Source organism: Jaculus jaculus, chromosome 16, assembly GCF_020740685.1.
Source record: "Jaculus jaculus isolate mJacJac1 chromosome 16, mJacJac1.mat.Y.cur, whole genome shotgun sequence".
NCBI lineage: Eukaryota > Metazoa > Chordata > Mammalia > Rodentia > Dipodidae > Jaculus > Jaculus jaculus.
Window position 1 is genome coordinate 39,725,354 of NC_059117.1, and position 20,705 is coordinate 39,746,058.

General features: G+C 40.1%; 2 pseudogenes; one reads left to right on the forward strand and one right to left on the reverse strand.

The window, feature by feature from the left end:
- The first annotated feature begins 2,073 nt into the window (after positions 1–2,073).
- On the forward strand, positions 2,074–2,253 carry LOC123455479 (annotated as a pseudogene).
- A 9,851-nt stretch (positions 2,254–12,104) lies between these two features.
- LOC101594537 lies at positions 12,105–12,511 on the reverse strand (annotated as a pseudogene).
- Between the last annotated feature and the right edge of the window lie 8,194 nt (positions 12,512–20,705).

The following is a 20,705-nucleotide window of genomic DNA, read 5'->3' on the forward strand; positions in this document are numbered from 1 at the left end:
CCCGGCCCCGCCCGGAAAAACGGGGGCGGGGCGGGGGGCGGGGCGGAGGAGCGAAGAGCCAGACGGGGGCGAACTGCGCATGTGCGGCCCTGCGTTTGCCCGGCCTGGGAAAGAAAGCGCCTCCGGGCAAGGCCCGCCCGCTCCTGCGTAGGGGGCGTGGGAGGGGGAAGGGGGCGGGCCCGAGCCGAGTCACCTGATCCGGACGCTGAAGCACCTCTTCGCCATTTTTGATACTGGTAGCACAGCTAACGCCGATCCCTTCTCCAGGGTTCTGGAAAACAACGCATCGCAGGGCGTACAAGCTTTTCAATTAAGGGAAACCGCAGACTAATGGTTATCCCCACCGATGTTTAACCACCTTGTCTGGTAATGCACTAGGAAGTTTCGACCTCCCTAAGCTACCATGACCTTCTTTGTCAGAATGAATGAGAGTAACTAAGTCCCATCTTCCGCCAGTCCTCACAGAGACGCCAATCTGGAGCATATCGGGGGACCGCGTTCTGATTGGCTGTCGCTTTACTTTTCTACCTTAGTAGTATTCTTGGTGTGACTTTCCCCATTAGGATAGAAGACTGAAGTTCTAGGCATCTTTTGGTGGGGTGTAGCATTGGGACGGGACACGAGAAGCTAAATAGATCGAAGGTGCTATATTTCTTAATTGCACATTTTTTTAATTGTGATGAATAGAATAAATTGTAAAATCTGTTCATTCCAACTTGGAGCATTTAGCCAGCAAATGCTATCTTATCTCTTTAAACCTTACAAGTTTTCTCTGTAACCCAAAAAAGACTCATTCTGACTGCTGTAAAGTCTTTAATGGGTGTTTGTATGTAGAAAGAAATAATAGGTAGGTAACTAGGTAGATCGATAACTTGTAGAAATATTACATTCAAACCACATTAATTCTTATGAGGACTAAAAATCTAGTGTAAATGTTTGTGTGTGTGTGTGTGTGTGTATGTATGTGTGTGTGTGTGTATAAATGTAAAATCCAAAAGGGGAAGATGAGGGTGCAAAAATGAAGTCCTTACATCTTGTGACCAGGGCTGGAGACAAGTGACCATTTGAGAATCAGGTCCTCTTCACAAGTGTTAAAAACATGAAAGGTCTGAATAGTCGGGACAACCGGAAATATGTAGACACCAAAGCCACTGAAGAACACAGCGGCTGGTAGAAATCTTCATATAGGAACTACCAAGGCAAAACAGTTTGTGAGTGTTTACATTTTTGAAAAAAAAAAGTTTGGAAAGAGTAGTCACTGGATTGCCCCAAGTGGCACCACCACCCCCATCTTTGCTTGGCCAGACACATTCTTTTCTTTTCTTTTTTAATTTGAGAGTGACAGAGAGAGAGAGAGAGGCAGAGGGAGAGAGAGAATGGGCACGCCAGGGAACTCCAGACGCATGCGCCTCCTTATGCATCTAGCTAACGTGGGTCCTGAGGAATCGAGCCTCGAACCGGGGTCCTTAGACTTCACAGGCAAGTGCTTAACCGCTAAGCCATCTCTCCAGCCCAGACACATTATTTTCAAAACTGCACAAGGATGTCACTTAACTATGTTTCGTAGGTAGAGATAGTGACTGTCATCCCTTGTGAGAATTGTGTTGTGTTGTGCATTTGAAATGTGACTTGTTTATTCCTCTACCCTCTAACCATTTCCACACCAAGAAACTTCAGTTTACATTTGGATCCCAGAGAAAACCTATGAAGTTGTGGATTCTTAAGTCCTATTCCCAGAGATTCTAATTTAGACTTGTAAAGCAATCCCTAATAAGTGAATACAAGTTGTGCTGAACTTTGTTTTTGAGAATTGCACAAATTTGTCGTTAAGTATTGTCGCTAGCTGCAGTACTAAACCTAGCATAGAGTAATGACTCTTAATAGTTCATCAAAAAAATTCATGGCTGGGGACCATAGGTCAGAATATGTGTTTAGCATGTACACTCCCCAGCACCAAATCAACAAATGCACATTTTTCTTAGATCATATTAATAAATAGAGTCAAATGCAGCCTGATATTTTTGTGTAATTCTTTGAGGTAATAGCAAATACTAACTGTAAACAGAAAAGTTAAACACTATACTTTCAGGGATCATTTCTATAGTTTCATACTAGAGAAGTTTCTCTATGTAGAGTACCCAATCCACAACACAGTGTTCTCTCCTGAGCTGGAAGCTGGCCCTGAATGTTGTTTTGTGCAACTGCCCACCTCCATTGATGAGAGTTAGAGGGGAAGAGCGCAGTCTGAGTGGAAAAACCTTTTTTCAATGTGAGAAAGAGAAAAATTAGAACATTTAGGTGTCCATGTCTTACAAGACATAATGCAGACAAAAACCTAACAATTTAAGTAAAACGTGGAAAATAATCACAAAAAGACACATCCAGAACAAAACTTTACCAAGATAGAATCCAAAGTACCTATACAAAGTTAGAAATGTGACAAAATATGTAAAATATGCTTAAAATGGAATTCTTTGTGGAGTTAAAAGTGAATAAAGAATAAAGTGTGTAGCCAGACATGGAGGCACATGCCTTTAATCCCAGCACTCAGGAGGCAGAGGTAAGAGGATCACCATGAGTTCAAGGCCACACTGAGACTACATAGTGAATTACAGGTCAGCCTGGACTAGAGTGAGAACCTACTTTGAAAAACCAAATAATAATAATAATAATAAAGCATGTATTGTAACCATACTAATAAACCCAGCACTCAGAAAATAGAGACAAGTGGATCTGAAGCTCAGAGTCATTCTCAGCTCCATATCAAGTTTAAAGCTAACCTGGGATATATGAGACCCTGTCTCAAAAAAAAAAAAAAAATGAGTGATGTGACAATACAGATTCTTCTGACTTCAAAGCATTAGCTTTTATTCTTGGGAGGGTACATGCATTTGTGTGTGCATGTGAGGTATCTGTGCATAGATCTGGAAGCTACAGAACAGCCGCCGATGCCATCCACTATTTCTGAGACAGGGTCTCTCATTGGCCTGTAGTTTTCCAAGTCAGCTAGACTGGCTGGCCAGTAAGCCCCAGGGATCTTCTTGTCTCTGCCTCCCCAGCACTGGAATTATAAGCATGAACCACCATTACCATTTTTCTTTTCTCCCCACTACCTTTTTTTTCTTTTTTTTTTACATGGATTCTAGGGGTCAAATTAAAATCCTCATGCTTAAATGGAAAGTACTTTGTGCACTATGCTATCTCTCTAACCACAGAACTGTTACTAAGAAAATTATCTACTTCCCTAAATAAGAAACAACTTCATAAATAGTTTAGTAAAGATTTTTTTCCTCTATTTAAAAAAAAATTAAGATTTTATTTTTATTTATTTATTAGAGACAGACAGAAAGAGTGAGAGTGAACACGCCAGGGCCTCTAATCATTGCGAGCAAACTCCAGATGCATACTGACCTCACCATGTGTATCTGGCTTACCTGGGACCTGGAGAGTCGAACCTGGGTCCTTAAGCTTCACAGGCAAGCACCTTAGCTGCTAAGCCATCTTTCCAGCCAAATTTTTTCTCTCTTGTTACAGTTATATAATTCTTTGTCTCAACATTTTTTTTTAATTAAAGTCTTCTCAACATCTCAATCTTTTATGGTCTCCAAGTAGAACTGACCACTTTTTTCTTCATGTCTCATTTATTTATTTACGCTCTACTCATTACATAAGGGAATTGAGGTGATTTACTCTTGTATCAAATAGACAGCTTTTTTGAGTGGATCAAATGGACAGTGCCTACAACTGTTCATTATGACAAATCATTCTTATTTGTGAAAGACAGGACACTATTAAGATTGTCTTAAATGTATAGCATCTAGTAGTCCAAATAAAAAAGGCAATAACAGAAAATGAACTTTTGTATAAGACATACTTGCCCTATTTAGGAAACCATTCTCAGATATAGACCATGCTGGATTCACGTAAGCAGTGCTTTGGATACTATCTTATCTTGACTGTTTATTGTTAAAGTTACTGGCATGGATTATAAGATGAAAAGAGAAAGAGGCTAAAAGAAATATATCCTTATTTATCTTGTTGCCAAACACTTTCATAACAAAAATTAAGATGGAAATTAAATCATACTTTACATTTTTTAAACTATAGATATATGAGATTTTTAATAAAATAATAATAAAATGAAACTTGAACTATCAGCCATAGAGATGCTGTAGCCTCCCTCCCATTCAAGAGAGAAAAACTAGACTAAGAAAAATCTCATGATTTGTCTGCTCAAAAGTAGATTCTTCAGGGGCTGGAGAGATGGCTCAATAATTAAGGCACATGATTCCCCAGTATGCACATAAAGCCAGATGCACTAAATAAGTGGCACATGCATATGGAGTTTATTTATTTGTTTTCAGTGGCTGGAGACTCTGATGTGGCCTCCTTCCTCCTCTTCCTGCTCCTCCTCCTCCCCCTCCTCCTCTTCTTCCTCCTCCTCCTCCTCCTCTTCTTCCTCCTCCTCCTCCTCCTCCTTCTTCTTCTTCTTCTTTCTCCCTCTCTCTCTCTCTCTCTCTCTCTCTCTCTCTCTGTGTGTGTGTATATGTGTGTGTGTGCTGGGTATTGTGGTTTATGCCTTTAATCCCAGCATAGGAGGCAGAGGTAGGAGGATGGCTGTGAGTTGGAGGCCAACCTGAGACTACATAGTGAATTCCAGGTCAACCTGAACTAAAGCACAATCCTATCTCAGAAAACCAAAAAATAAAAAACTAAATGCTCTAGTTCAAAGTAGATATAGGTAGGTAGGTAGGTAGATAGCTAGATAGATAGACAGACACACACACACACACACACACACACACACACACACACACACACATATCTCCCTTCCTTATGACCTTCAAAAACTATCATAGAATGCTAAAACAAACATTTGCCCCCAGGCACAAATTTAAAAGATTCTAGATTTTCATTGAAGAAAAGCAGACAATGAGCCAAAATACAATTGACTTTTTTTCTGCCTCTCTCATCTATTTTGTTTAGTGTTCATAGGTACATGGAATAACGATTATACTCAGGCACTGAATTAGTTATGTATTGCTGCATAACAAAATTTAGCAGACTAAATATCTCCCACATCTCTTGATGGTCAGGAATCCACAAACAGTTTAGCAGAGTCATTCTGTTCAGTCTTTCCTGGGGACTTAGTGGCAGTCCTTTAAAGACTTGACCATAGCTAGGACCTAACTGAAGATAATTTACCCACTGGGCCATTCATTTGAGCACTTGCTTCCTCTGACTATAGGGGAAAGGCCTCCATTTCTCCCAAGGTGGACTTCTCTGCAGGGCTGCTGTATTGTCTTCATGACAGGGCAAATGGCTTCTTACAGAGCAAGTAATCCAAGAGATGGAGTGAACAAGACAGGCTTGTGCTACTGTAAATTAATAGTGGATTAAATGGGCTGGAGAAATGGCTCAGCAGCTTAGGTGTGTGACTGCAAAGCCTAACAACCCAAGTCTGATTCCCCAATACCCACTTAAAGCCTGGAGTTAATTTTCAGTGGCTGGAGGCCCTAGTGCACCCATTTTTTTTTCTATCTCTATTTCTGCTTACAAATAAGTAAATAAATAAATTTTTTTGAAAGAGTGGATTAAACAAAACAGAGATTGAAGCCATTTATTTCAAAGCCTAATCCATTAAAAAATTAAAAATCTGGTATATTTTAAGTAATCTAGTAATAGTTTTCTTTAATGAAGATTTGTTTTCTAACTTCTTAACCCTCTTTTCATTTGAAGTTTGTAGGACTGATGAATTTATCATTATGCCACAGTCAATAAGAAAAACAATATTACCACTGGAATTCATTTACTTTTTTTTTTCTTTTCACAATTTTTATTAACATTTTCCATGATTATAAAAAATATCCTATGGTAATACCCTCCCTCCCCTGCCCCTGCTCATTTACTTTTAAAAGATGTGACATTGAATTCAATAAAAACCAAAAAATTCTGATAGATGCAGCTCATGATTGAGGTTTTAGATAATTCTGTTTGTGTGTGTGTGTGTGTGTGTTTTTGTTATGTTTTGGTGCCAATAATCAAAATCAGGGTCTCAATTTGTTAGGCAAGTAATCTGCCACTGAGATGCATCCTAGCCTAGTCATAATTATTAATCCTATTAGTATAATTTATTAAGATAGCAAGATAAAAACACATTGATTGTTTGTTCTTTATCTCATCTTCATATACCTAAATATATACTCAGCACTTTTGTTGTCCTGGACAATTATTTTAATATAAAAAGATTAAGCAATTTTATGTAGACTAGATTTGAATTCCAAGATCTATTGATTCTACAGATTAGAAATACCATCAAAGAACTGTCTAACCTGTGTGGTAGACCTCACAGCAGTTGACACTTACCCAGGAGTAGCATAGCTCTCATCTCACATTAGCAGAATTAATTTTCCTTTCCAGACTCTAAATGTTCAGAGACTTCACCATTGACTGACCCAGGTTTCATACATCTAAACACATTACCATTGAGCCTCACCACCAGCCTACCTGTAAGATCAGCTTGAATATGTATCTGGTGCTAACATCATAGCCTACCTCAATTTTACTCTGAAACCAAGTCTTTACCATACCTAATCTCTACAAAGAGATATATTTGGTCTCGAATACATGACATCTTCCTGAAAGATGGCTCTGTCTTCCTTTTATAGTTTAAATATGAAATGGGGCTGGAGAGATGGCTTAGTGGTTAAGGCACTTGCCTGCAAAGCCAAAGGACCCAGGATTGATTCCCTAGGACCCATGTAAGCCAAATGCACAAGGGGGCACATGCATCTGGAGTTTGTTTGCAGTGACTGGAGGTCCTGGCATGCCCATTCTCTCTCTCTCTCTCTCTCTCTCTCTCTCTCTCTCTCTCTCCCTATTTCTTCACTCTCTCTCTCTCTATTTACCTCTCCCTATTCTCCCTCTCTCTCAAATAATTTTAAAAATAAATAAACATGCCAAGGGAAAGAAAGCTGCATGGATACCCCAAAGAATGGCTGCAGGACTTGCAGTGAGAGGCCAGCGTGGAGTTCCTGCATGCCTTGTGAGCTGTTTACGCTTTGCTCGTTCACTTTATGTAACTCTGGTCGCTGCAACATCCATCTCAACATTTAATGAAAAGGTAGTCCTCTAGAAGAGTGACACTGGAGAGCATGGCTGCCTTGTTAATTAAACTCACATTTGAGCTTCAGTCATAATCAACTCAATATGAACTATTTGCAACATTTTTCTCTAACTGTTACTCAGATGAGTTGTGTCTGGTATAGGAATTTTACTTTTGTTTCATTATTGTAGCAATTAAAAGCAAGAATTTAGGAAATACAAGATTTTCTAATACATTTCCAGAGATCACTTTATAGCTAGGCTGGCAGAAGTTCTACAACATTCAATAACTAAAAACAAGTCTGGAATTCTTTCCCTAAGTAAATATAAAACAGTGCTGTGACCATAGTCCCTTCTATTATTATAGGAACAGAACCTATTCTCACCAGGCAATTTCAAAATATCAAGCTGTCTACAGCAGCAGTAATTTAGTGGGTCTGTGTTAATATATTCATGAAGGACCTTGATGGATTTGATAACTATAAGCAGCTGGTAACATTAAATTGCCATTTAATTTTTTTCAGTGACTTTCAAAGTTGTCAATATTAAATAGTAGTGTTTTATAAATTACTACTCAAAGACCAATAAGAGTAAAAACAAGTAGTGTTTAAAAGGCTCAACCAAGATCTCTTTTTTTCTACAGGATCTCACTACTGAGAAAACATAAAGAGACATATTTTTATAGGACTTTAAGCACTGCCTTGTGGATTTGCCTGTTTACATTGTGTGTTACTAAACTTGGAAATTCTTTCATCCTTTAACTTTGTTTGCTTGCTTGCTTTTAAGGTAAAGTCTCACTATATCCAGGCTGGCATTGAACTCTCCAGGACTGAGATTGTAGGCATGCAGTACCACACCTGGCAACTGTCACTTAATTTTTAAACCTTTCCCCTACAGCTCATCCATCAAATCTGGGTTCAGTCCCATTTCATAATACAAAACATTCTATCCATTCCCAGCAACACCTTTACTTAAATAATCTGGATCTCGATTCTTTCCTTTTATATTTTTCCCTTGTTGACTTTTATGTGGTTTGATGGTCTAAGTTTTGGTGATCAAAGAAAGTCAGTGCTGGTGACATCTACCCATCATTCACAACTTGTGCACAGACCCAGACATGCCTATGGCGCCATGAAGGAAACCAGAAATTACACAATGCACCTTGCTCATGTGCTGCACTGCCCCTGGTCGTGTTTCAACATTGTGAAGCCCACAATGTGCACTGGGAACCGAGCTCCTTCCTGTTTACGTTCTCTGACTTGACCCTAACACTTTAACAAGGTTCCAGCCCAGAAGCCACAGATAAGAGGAAGAAGGACCCACACACTTGATTCCTCCCCTGCTATGTCACTTTACACTTCTACAGGCATCTGATCTTACCATCTCAGCAGGCATCACCATTTTGTTCAGAGAGTAGAAAAATTATATTTTTATGCAGTGTTGGAAAATTTATAATTTTTAAATTTTAACACAAAAAAATGGCTTACTTGCTTTCTTTTACAGTAATCAACTGCTGCATACTAGAAAAGAGGGTATTCCTCATTTTGATATTTTCAAAATTCAACATCGTTATAGGCTAGGGAAAAGCAACGTTCAGACATATGGAATATTTTCAACGATATACATGTCCTTTTCAGAGGTAGAAAAGCATGCAATTCACATTAAAACTGAGGAAAATACTTTTGCTTACATTTCCCTACACAGAGAAATGATATGCCCGCAATATCTGCATCACCACTCCACTACAAGAGTTAAGAGCTCTTTGGGGGCTAGAGATAGAGCTCAGAGGAAGAGCACTTGCCTTGTATGCATAAGACTCTAGGTATGACCCCCAGCATGAAAGAACTATTGGGGCCATACATCAATGTGACAAGGTTAAATGTTTTTAAAGGCATTTTAATATTTATCTCTCTCTTCCTCTCTTCTCTTCTCTTCTCTTCTCTTCTCTTCTCTTCTCTTCTCTTCTCTTCTCTTCTCTTCTCTTCTCTTCTCTTCCCTTCTTCTTCTTCTTCTTCTTCTTCTTCTTCTTCTTCTTCTTCTTCTTCTTCTTCTTCTTCTTCTTCTTCTCTCTCTCTCTCTCTCTCTCTCTCTGTGTGTGTGTGTGTGTGTGCACTAGGGCTTCTTGCTGCTGCAAACAAGGCCAGAAACGTGTCAATTTTTCTGTCTGGTTTTAGGTAGATACTAGGGCATTGAACCCAGGCCAGCCTTTGCAAGCAAGCATGTTTAACTGTTGAGCCATATATCAAGCCTCTTCAATAACATTTTAAGTTTTCTTTGTGTAAGCAAAACAAAATACTTTTTGAGGAAAAGTATATTTCAAAATAATGTGCTTTCCTTACAAGCATGAAGACCTGAGTTTGAGTCCCAGACTCATAAAAAAGTTGGGCATCCCAGCTCTGTGTTGACAGAGATAGAAAGATCCCCCAATGACTGATCAGCCAATCTAGCCTACTTGGTGAGTTCCAGACCAATGAGAGACCTTGTCTCAAAAAAGATGGACAAGGTTCCTCTGATCTGTGTACATGCATGGACCTACACACACACACACACACACACACACACACACACACACACACGTTACATAAAAATCAATGTTAAATAGATGAAGTTGGCCAAATAAATTCAGCCTATGTTCTGAAAAAGGAACAATCTTAGCTGATATTTGAACATTTTTTCCCCTGTGGCAAACAAGAACAATATCCTCAGCTGTACTGAATATTTTTCTGAAAACAGTATTTTTTTTTTCTCACTAGAAAATAAATGAAAACTATTTTTCATGATTTAAAGTCAGTGAAATCTTTTTTTATCATTTTTTTGTATGTAGGACTGCACAGTCCAAAAGATGGCATGTCATTCTAAGGTGTAGGTCGGTAACAGAGTACTTACCTAACATGCTAAAAGCCCTAAGTTTGATCCTCAGAACCAAAGAAAAAAGAAAAAGAAAGGACAGAAGGAAGGAAAAGGAACAAAGGAAGAAAGAAAATACATAAACCAAAAGAGAAAATACATAAAACCCTCAAAATACATAAACACCACTACTGCTCAGTTTCATGTCACTTCTTAATTTTAAAAACAAAATGCTAAAGGAATAAATTTTATACATGTATTACTGATAGAAGTCTTCAAATGTTCACACTCCTGGTTTGTGATAGGAACAGAATCAGCATTACTAGAAGCCCAGTAGACAGTCAGGTGCAGGAACCAGTCTACAAACTGTTACCAGCTATGTCAAGATGAGTTTGTGAGCTGGGGAAATGGTTTGGTGGTAAAAAGGCACTTGATTGCAAAGCCTGGTGACCCACTCCCCAGTATCAATGTAAAGCCAGATATACATAGTGGTACATTTGTCTGGAGTTTATTTGTAGTAGCAGGAGACCCTGGAATGCCTATTCTCTCTTTCTTTTTTTTTTTCTTTCTTCTTTCTTTCTCTTTTTCTCTCCTTCTTTCTTTCTCTCTCTCTCTCAAATAAATAAAAAAGCATTTTAATAAAACAAGTGAACATTGGTAGAGAAAACAATATTTATTGCATTTAATTAATTAAGTAACTAACCTATATTAAGGCTTGAACCTAGGGCCTCATGCATCCTAAGCAAGGATGCAGCTCACATTGAAACTGTGGAAAATACTTTGCTTACATTTCCCTAACACTGAGCTATATCCTTTGCCCTACATATTATATGTTTTATATGTTTTATGATTATTTTCCTCAATAAAAAGAAGAAATTGAATTTGTTTGCCCCAACATGAAAGAGATTTAAAAAAAAAATTTTTTTTGTTTATTTTTACTTATTTGAGAGTGACAGAGAGAGAGAGAAAGAGGCAGATAGAGAGAGAGAATGGGCGCACCAGAGCCTCCAGCCACTGCAAACTGAACTCCAGACGCCTGCGCTCCCTTGTGCATCTGCCTAACATGGGTCCTGGAGAATCGAGCCTCGAACCGGGGGTCCTCAGGCTTCACAGGCAAGCGCTTAACCGCTAAGCCATCTCTCCAGCCCATGAAAGAGATTTTAAAGCAATGAGAAGAAAAACAATCAACACTTGTGACTCAGGATAATAAGTAGATAGATTTTAGGAGACGATTTTGTTTCCATGTCTGCAGTGTATAATGGAGTAGCAAGGTCACTATCACTAACCTCAATAGCTTTTGTCTACCTCTGGTACAAGTAACTCTAGTGGCATTATTTTCTTCCCTAGAGAAGTTGTAAAATCCAGTTACTGTGTGCAAAGGTTCTTACTACTAAAAATCGAAACTGAAAATACGTTGCAGAGAAAATTCAAAACTGCCTGGTAGAAATGAGCATGGGCATTCTACAAAAACTAAGCCTTTTCAGAGACGGAAACTTGGGTGCCATTATACATTTTTATGAAACAGTACAATTTTTAAAAGTTTCCTAAATAAGCATTGTACATTCAGCTTTTTTTTTTTTTTTTTTTTAGACTCAGTCTCTCGAGCGCTGTGATTACTGGTGGTTTCCACCAGGCCTTATTCACATGGTGGTCTTCATGCTTGCTGGACAAACTCTGTAACAACTAAGTTACAACCTCCATCCACAGTTCCGCTTTAATTTTCTTTTATTTTTTGGTTTGAGATGTTTCTGAAATTCACCTAGAGGATTTTATTATTAAGAATAAATAAGGAAAAGGTGGGATGATTTTAGCAATCAGGAAGAACTTTAGACATTTCTAGAAAAATTTATTAAGATTGCACTTCCATAGTTAGTGCCTCAGTAAAAATGAGATTGTCAAATGACATTCTGTAGTTAAACCAATAGTTTTACATTCTTCCCTACTAAGTTCTCTCCCTCTCTCTCCCTCTTCCTCCCTCTCCCTCCCTCTCTCTCTCTCCCCCTGTGTGTGTGTGTTTACTGGGCCTCACTCATACAAGGCATTTTACTATTGGGCAATATCTCTGGCTTTTTTTAAACTTTTTTTTTTTAACTAGGAAAGACAATGGGTTTCCTGGTTTTATTAAGCATAAATATAAGATGTACATGAGCTGTCTATTCATTTTCTTCACTGAGCAGCCTGGTGTTGGGACTGGTCACTCTAATAGCCAGCTGGGCCACTCTTTCCACAATGGCTTTGCAGTTTTTCAAAGAAATGTTATGAGCGATCTCAGCATAGTAAGATTTGCTGCATGTCAGGAGCTCTTCTAGCTCCTTGACCTTGTGGACCAGAAACTTCAAGAAGCCACTGGGCAACAAGTGCTTTGTTTTCTTATTGCTCCTATAACCAATGTTGGGCATCAGAATGTGGCCTTTGAATCTTCTCTGCACCCTGTTGTCAATACCTCTGAGTTTCTGCCAGTTACACTTATTTTGACATATTGGAGTGACTGGTGGCCGATGAACTTCTTGGTCCTCTTTTTGACAATCTTGGGCTTCACCAGAGATCTGAGGGCAGCCATAATGTGGAGCAGAAGATGGTGGCCACCTCCGCAGGCAGCTTCGAAGAAAAAGGCTCTTTCCATTTTTTCATTTTGAGACAAGGTCATGCTGAGTTGCTCAGGCTGGCCTGAACTCACACTGTCATGTAGGCAAGCCTCAAATTTGTCATCTTCCTGCTTCAGCATCCTGAGTAGCTTAGATTAGCCTATATCACCTGGCCAATTGGATTTATTTTCTTTACTATTTATTTAGTTAGTTGTACATGTGGATGTGCATGTGTCTAAGCGTATGAGAATACCAGAACTCTTGCCTCTGCAATCACACGTCACACACTTCTGCCACACTTTTGTATCTGCTTCATGTAGGTGGTTTGGGAATTAAGCAACAGGCTTGCAAGCCCCTTAATCACTGAGCGATCTTCCCAGCCCCAGGCCCACGTCAAATTGAAGAACTTGAGCTAGAAAGATGAACCTGGATTATCCAGGTAGACCAGATGGAATTCTAAATCTTATTACAAGGAGACAAGAAAGAACTTTGTTGTAGAGCTATTGTCTATGACACATTGGACTCTGAGTCTGACTCCGGAACTGAAAGAAAAAAAAAAAGAAAAGAAAACGAAGCATAAAGGTCAGAGTCAGAACTGTGACCGTAGAAACAGACTTTAAAGGTGCTATGCTGATGGCTCTGAGATGGGGGGAGGGTTCCAGTCCAAGGAACACAGGTGGACTCAGCATCCCGAACTGCCAAGGGAAGGAATGCAGCCTTGCTGGCACTCCTTAATCTTAGCCCAGTGAAACAGTGACAGCTGTTGCAGACTTCTGGCTTCTAGAGCAGTCAAAAAATAAATCTCTTATTTTAAGCCACAGGGGTTGTGGTAATTTGTTACAGCAGCATTAGAAAACAACTTACTACTTATACTTGCAAAATTTATAAACTCAACCAAATTTCTAAGTCATCAACAAATCAACATACGTAATCATACCACCAACTAAATGCCATTTCAGCCAAGCCTATAATCCTTGCTACTCACGGGCAGGAAGATAGGGAGCTCAAGGACTGTGTGGGCTATAGAGTAAGATTAAGGCCAACCTGAGTAAGTCAGCAATGCCCTGACTCAAAATAGAAAGTAAAAAGGGGTCTGGGTATATCAGTGGTAGAACACTTGCTTAGCCTAAAGTAAGTTTTATAATATACAAGAAGTGTTTAGAAATGACGAGCTAAAGCAAATAGGGAAATCTGTGTGGTTTTATGGTCACCTTTGCAGAAGTATTATTAAAAGAAACTCTTAGTCATAACCTGGGAGTGGGGGACTTAGCAAGGCCTGTTTGTCTAGATTTTTCTCCAGCTCTTGCTACTCTTTCTTCAACTGTGAGAGAACAAACATCTCAAATCTCCTTTAGAGGAGGCTGGAGAATTCTGTGATGGCCTGCTTCAGGGGAGAAAGTCGAGAGACAGTCAGAAAAGGCCTGTGCTCTTTCCTCAAATACCAAAGTGTCATATGTCATATGTTGATATAGCATTCCTGAACCCTATCATTGGTACTGCGTATCCTACAAGGCCTGAGGTGTAGAATCCAGTTAGTTACAAGTAGACCATCATATGATCAACTGAATCACCAAAGAAAGTGTATCAATCTGAATTTAACAGACTGAGCCTTTACACTCTTGATAAAATCTCTTTGTATTTGAACTGACTATCCAAAATAATTGGGGGAGATAACATTTGTAAAAAAAAAAATCTTATTTTTAAAGTAGAAGCTATAGTATTTTTGTATTTAAAACATTAATCTAGTGCCCACTAATGAAGGATGTTTTTTCATAAACTGGTCAAACAAAAACCTTTCCATGTACTTTCAGAGGACAAAATTAGAGAGAGTTAAATGTTTTATTCATGATATAATTTAAAGGGTCTATTTTCTTTTCATTCTATCCTCCCAAGATTTTCTGAGATTAAAAAAACCAAAAAGCTTTTGGACTGGAGAGATAGCTCAGCTGTTAAAGGTACTTTCTTGCAAAACTGATGGCCCAGGTTCATTCCCCTCAGCAAACACTTAACGTCAGACACAAGAAGTGGCACAAGCATCTGTCATTCATTTGCAGTGGCAATAGACCCTAGTGCATGCACATGCATGCACACACACACTCACACACACAAAATCTTAAAACTTCTTTTGCAGTTTAGTCAACTTCTCATTCTTGAGAGAAAATGACAAAAATCAGTTTAGGGACCAAAGCGTTTATTTGAGCTTACAGCTTAAGGCTACAGCTCACCATGGCGGGGAAGGTACAGCAGCTGGAGCTGGGGGCAGCTGGTCACAGTCAGTCCACGGAGAGGAAGCCGAGAGCAACGAATGCTGCTGCTCAGCCAGCTCCTTCCTTTATCTACGGTCAAGGGCCCCGGCCCATGGAATGGTGTCACCCACAGTTCAGGGTCTTCCCCCCTTAATGAACCTAATCAAGATAATCCCTCATAGACTGGCACAGAGGGTAACTCAATCTACTTAACCCCTTACAGGTGATTCTAGGATCTGTCATGATGACAACCACAATAAACCATTACTGTACTTACTAGTGGTGAGCTCTTTTTAAAGAGTATGTGTGTCCGTGTTTGTGTGTGAGTGTGGGTACACACCTACCACATCACCCATGTGGATTCCAGAGGACAACTTTCAGGTCAGTTTTCACCTTTGTAGCTCATTTTGAGGCAGGATATCTCCCTCTGGATTCTCACTCAGCTCTTTTTGGCCGGGCTCACCGTGAATGAATTTCTCCTGTCTCTTCCATCTATCTCACTGTCAAAGTTCTGGGATTTCAGAAACCCACCTCAGCTTCCAGGTTTTGTTTGTTTGTTTCTTTGTCCATTTGTTTTGCTTTGTTATTTCAGGTAGGGTCTCACTCTAGCCCAGGATGACCTAGAACTCACTCTGTAGCTCAGGCTGGCCTCAAACACACAGCAATCCTTTAACCCCCCGAGTGCTGTGACTAAAGGGACCACTGTGGCTTCCAGCTCTGCATGTGGGGTCTGGGAGATGAGCACTTTATCCACCAAACCATCCCCAGCCCTAATTTTCTGACCCTTTCTGTAGTATAGAAGTTTGAGAAGAGGTACTAATCACCTATTTAATCAAGATTTAGAGGTGGGTTTTGCTGTTTCTTATTCTCTCCTGGCATTGTCAGAGTGCAACGTGATGGTAGTCATTGAAGGTTTCTTTGAAAGTATTTCTAAACTGTCCAGGGGCTTTTGTATTTGAATTATTATGTCCCATATACAGAATATATGTTTCTATTGAAATTGTTAGCATGGTATACTGAGTCATTAGTATGTTAACATTCAGGGCTGGACTTCATTCGACTTAGGCAAACACTCTACCATTGAGCTATACCTCCAGCCCCATGTTGCCTTTCCAAACTAAAAGTTATAGCTGAACTATGTACGTGATTGATCTGCAATTACCCACAGCATTCCTACTGCTTTAAAGGAACAGTAATCTTTATTTTTAATTATTTAACTTATAATTGTAATATAAAACATTCTCATATTAAAAACTGGCAAAGGGTGAAATATTATTAGTCTGAATTTTAATAGGTATTTTTAAATGCTTTCTCAAAGGTATATACTAATTTGCATTCCAGTATTTTAAAATGTAGTTATAAATACATGTGTTTAATAACTTGTTAGTAATTTGCTCAGAAGCTGGATATTTGTTAGCTATTAATCTAATATGGTTCAAGATATGAATCTCTCAATTTTATAAGCCTAAGAGAAAAAAAATAAAGAGACTTTAAAGTGTTCTGTAGAAACTGCATGGTGTACTAGGAATTTAATTGGAACTTGCTACCTTGTGGTAATATAATCTAGCTGCTGGCCTATAATTTTAGACTAATTAGTTCAACTGTTAGTACATGTGCTGACCAAGCAGGCACTTGGATGTATGAGTCTTTCAAATGTGAAGTCTGCAGAGAATTATCAGGAAATATTTGAATATTGAGAAATTGGCGGGCATAGAATAAAAGCTACTATTCTGGTCACTCAGTTGGTTCTCTAACTTAAAAGTCATAGTTCTGGCCTGGAGAGATGGCTTAGCAGTGAAGGCTTGCCTGTAAAGCCAAAGGACTCAGGTTCCATTCCCCAGGACCCACATAAGCCAGATGCACAAGGTGGTGCATGCATCTGGAGTTGTTTGCAGTAGCTGGAGGCCCTGGCACACCCATTCTATTCTCCTCCCCACCCTGCTTTCTATCTCTCTCTCAAATAAATAAATAAATAATAATTTTTAAATCATAATTTTGATCAGTTTAGTATCAATTCTCAATTGGAGCTCATTACCAATGAGTTACAGAGACGAATAAAAGCAGCCTCTAGTAAGAGGAGTGGGCCGCTGGGAAGGGTGCAGGGCCCGGGCATGGGGGGTTTGGGGAATACTTTATCTTGTGTCTCATGTCTCACCACAAAACCTCTGTGGCACATGGGTAGCCAATGTGTGTGGTTGGGTGCATTATTTCTTAAGAGGTAAAAAATGCAGCTGTGGTGCAGACAGTTCTAAAGTTGTGTGGCTCAGTCCCAGCCTCACCTGTAACAGTCACTCTAGCGTGTCCAATAATGACATGAAGCATGTGTGAGGATTAAAGTCACAGCTCTGCTTGCCCATAAAAGCCTGATGGCCCAAACTGTCTCTCCTAACATTCCTGAGGCTTTCAAATTGCGCTCATCTTTCTCACTCACATTTTAGAGAGACTCCTTCCCGGCTGCTGTTGCCTCTTATTTTCACATTTGGCCTTTACAAGACTGGCTTTAGGGTGGGAATTTATAGTCCAGGGACACCTTTGAGTAAGAAAAATAGATGTTCTCCTCTCTGTTGAACTAAATAATAACCCTGTTCTTATAACAGCTATAGAATGAGGCTGTCAAATTCTCATTACATTTAATTCTCTAGGCCTAAACCTACAGGACAAGAATGATATTTATTCAACCTATGTTCATAGTTTTCTGCAAGGTTGCCAATAGATGAAAGTGAAAATGCTAGGTCAATGTCTAGAGGACTAAAAACAAATCTGCTTATTTGGAAAATATCCAGTGTGAAAAATTCTCATTGAAAGTGAAAGTTGATAAACCAGACTTGGCGTTTCACTTTTAATCCCAGCTCTGGAGAGGTGGACACAGGCAAGTCACTGGAACTTGCTGCTAGCTGGTGAGTTCTAGGCCAGTGAGAGACTCTGTCTCAAAAACGGAGGACTGAACCTGAGGAGCAGCACCTGATATTGTCCTCTGGCCTTGACACATACTTACACACACACACACATACACACACACCCATATACAAAAAAGGTGAAAGTTGAGAAAATATAGGTAGGACTTCTGTGTCCTATGAATATATAAAAGCCAAGAAGAGGCTGAACACACAAGCCAAGTTTTCATTTAAATTCTATTAACTGCATAACCTTTCATCTCTCATAGTTTTATGCTTTTTCATTAGATGCCTCTCAACCTCTATTATTGAATTCTAATGGCTTCTGCGGGTTGGGTTAGGCCAGATTCAAAGTATCTCACACAGATTTGGCTTTTCGTTGTGCATTTTGGATGAGAAATAGCTTGCTAGTAGGACTGGGAATGGAGTCAGAATAGACCAAGGTGTGAGTGAGCAGATGGGAACATGATCTGGTCCAGATGAACCAGAAAGAAAATTGGTATCCTGATATCCATCTCTCCTTTCTGTCTTCACTCTGTCCTGTGTGGCTTTGGCATTTGCAGAGCAATGATGGTAACTTAGGAGGGAACTCAAGCAAGTTACGTGTGTCCCCTCTGAGTGATATCAGCTTACTCATCTGAAAGATAAAGTTGGTTTGTGGGGGTTTTTTTGACTAAGTTGGTTTATCTGACACATATCAATGGTTGTAGCAAACATTACCAGGTCAACATATGGCATTTAAAAAAAATTTTTTTTCTTTTAATTTATTTGAGAGCGACAGACACAGAGAGAAAGACAGATAGAGGGAGAGGGAGAGAATGGGCGCTCCAGGGCTTCCAGCCTCTGCAAACGAACTCCAGACGCGTGCGCCCCCTTGTGCATCTGGCTAACGTGGGACCTGGGGAACCGAGCCTCGAACCGGGGTCCTTAGGCTTCACAGGCAAGCACTTAACCGCTAAGCCATCTCTCCAGCCCAACATATGGCATTTTTTTAAAAAATATTTATTTATTTATTTGAGAGCAACAGACACAGAGAGAAAGACAGATAGAGGGAGAGAGAGAGAATGGGCTCGCCAGGGCCTCCAGCCTCTGCAAACGAACTCCAGACGCGTGTGCCCCCTTATGCATCTGGCTAACGTGGGATCTGGGGAACCGAGCCTCAAACCGGGGTCCTTAGGCTTCACAGGCAAGCGCTTAACCGCTAAGACATCTCTCCAGCCCATATGGCATTTTTTTACCACCAGTTCCTCTGACTGAATTTTCAACTGGTCTGGGCCCATAGAAACCAATCTGAAGTTCATAAAGAAAAGATACTGGACACAAGTCCATTCATTTATTTGACAAGTATATAAGCATGGAGAAGCTGCTGACTCAGGTGCTGTGCTGAGACCTATATTCCAAGTATTCCAAGACAGTATTCCAAGGTTCAGCTAAAGGCTTATGAAGCTTTGAGAAAAGAAATATTTATTTCAGCCGAATTATCAGAAGATGTTTTATGGAAAAGCTTAAGAAGGATGTTGTAGATGGCCCCCAATATATTCAATGTTTTATTAGTTTATAGTTTGCATATGCAGCCACCTGGCCAGAAGCAGTGTCACTGTGCAGATTTTAGGGTCCAGCTCTAAGGGGTGGGGTGGGTTTGAAATTCCAGTCTAAAGATATGCAAAGTATGCTGTGCTGTGCTGTGTGGCTTTTGGTTTTTGGCTTGGGGCTCCTCTCTCTCTGCCTGGTCCTATAAGAGCAGGCCACTTCTTCTGCCATTATGGAACTTCCCGTGGATCTGTAAGCTTCAGTAAATATCTCTTCCTCCATAACTATGCCTGGTTTGGAAGTGCATTTCAACAAACTGAAGCTGTCTGCTTCAGAAGTTAATGGGCAAGTGGACACGGTATGGGTATGAGATAGGAAGTAATTCAATTTGCCCAAAGCATGGAGTAAATGAAGGGGCAAGGTGAGTTGAGACCAAAAAAAAAGAGGGCTGGGGATATGGCTTTGCAGTTAAGGCATTTGCCTGCAAAGCCAAAGGACCCAGGTTTGATTCTCCAGTACCCACGTAAGCCAGATGCACAAGGTGGTCCATGCATCTGTAGTTCGTTTGCAGAGGCTGGATGCCCTGGCACGCCCATTCTCTCTCTCTCCTTCTGTGCCTCTTTCTGTCTCTCAAATAAATAAATAAAATTTTTAAAAAAGTTAAAAGAGAGAGAGAGAGAGAATTGTTCTGGGAGCTTTGTGGGGGAAGGGAAACTGATCACAGAGAAGGGATAGCAAATCTATTTAGTAGGCAGCTCACTGATGTAGCTTGTATTAGTCAGCCTTTCATTACTGTGGCAAAATACCTGGCATGAACAACAAAGTATTTGGGGATTTAGCTCAGTTGTAGAGCACTTCTCTGGCATACGTGAGGCCCTGAGTTTAATCCCCAGCACTGGGCATGCACACATGCACGTGCATGCATACACACACACACACACACACACACACACACACACACACACCTCCAACAGTAATGGAGGGAGGATTCAGAGGTTTCAATTCCGTGGTAGGTTGATTCCATTTGTTCTGGGCCTCTGTGAGGCAGGATATCATGATGAAGGATATGGAGGAGCAAAGCTGCTCACTACGTGATAGCTGAGAAGACAGACAGAGAGGACGTGGAAACAAGATACACCCTTCAAAGACATGTCCCCAGAGACCTACTTCTTCCAACCAGGCCACATATCCCCAGCGCCCATTCAATATCAATTCACTGATGGAGTAACCCACTTGATGAAATTACTACCCTCAGGATCCAATCCTTCTGAACACTGCATGATACTGAACCGTCAATAACATGAGCCTTTGGCGGGGGATACTTTATATTTAAACCATAGCACAGGGGAAAGTTGCCACGTGACAAGATAAGAGCAGTAGAGTGAGAAGGGAAAGAGCAGGTAAACTCAACAGCTGGGGATTAGCAAGTGTGTGAGTAAATTAGTATTGAATGGAGAGGAGAATAGCATAGGTATCTTCTTGTTTTTGTTATCACCACA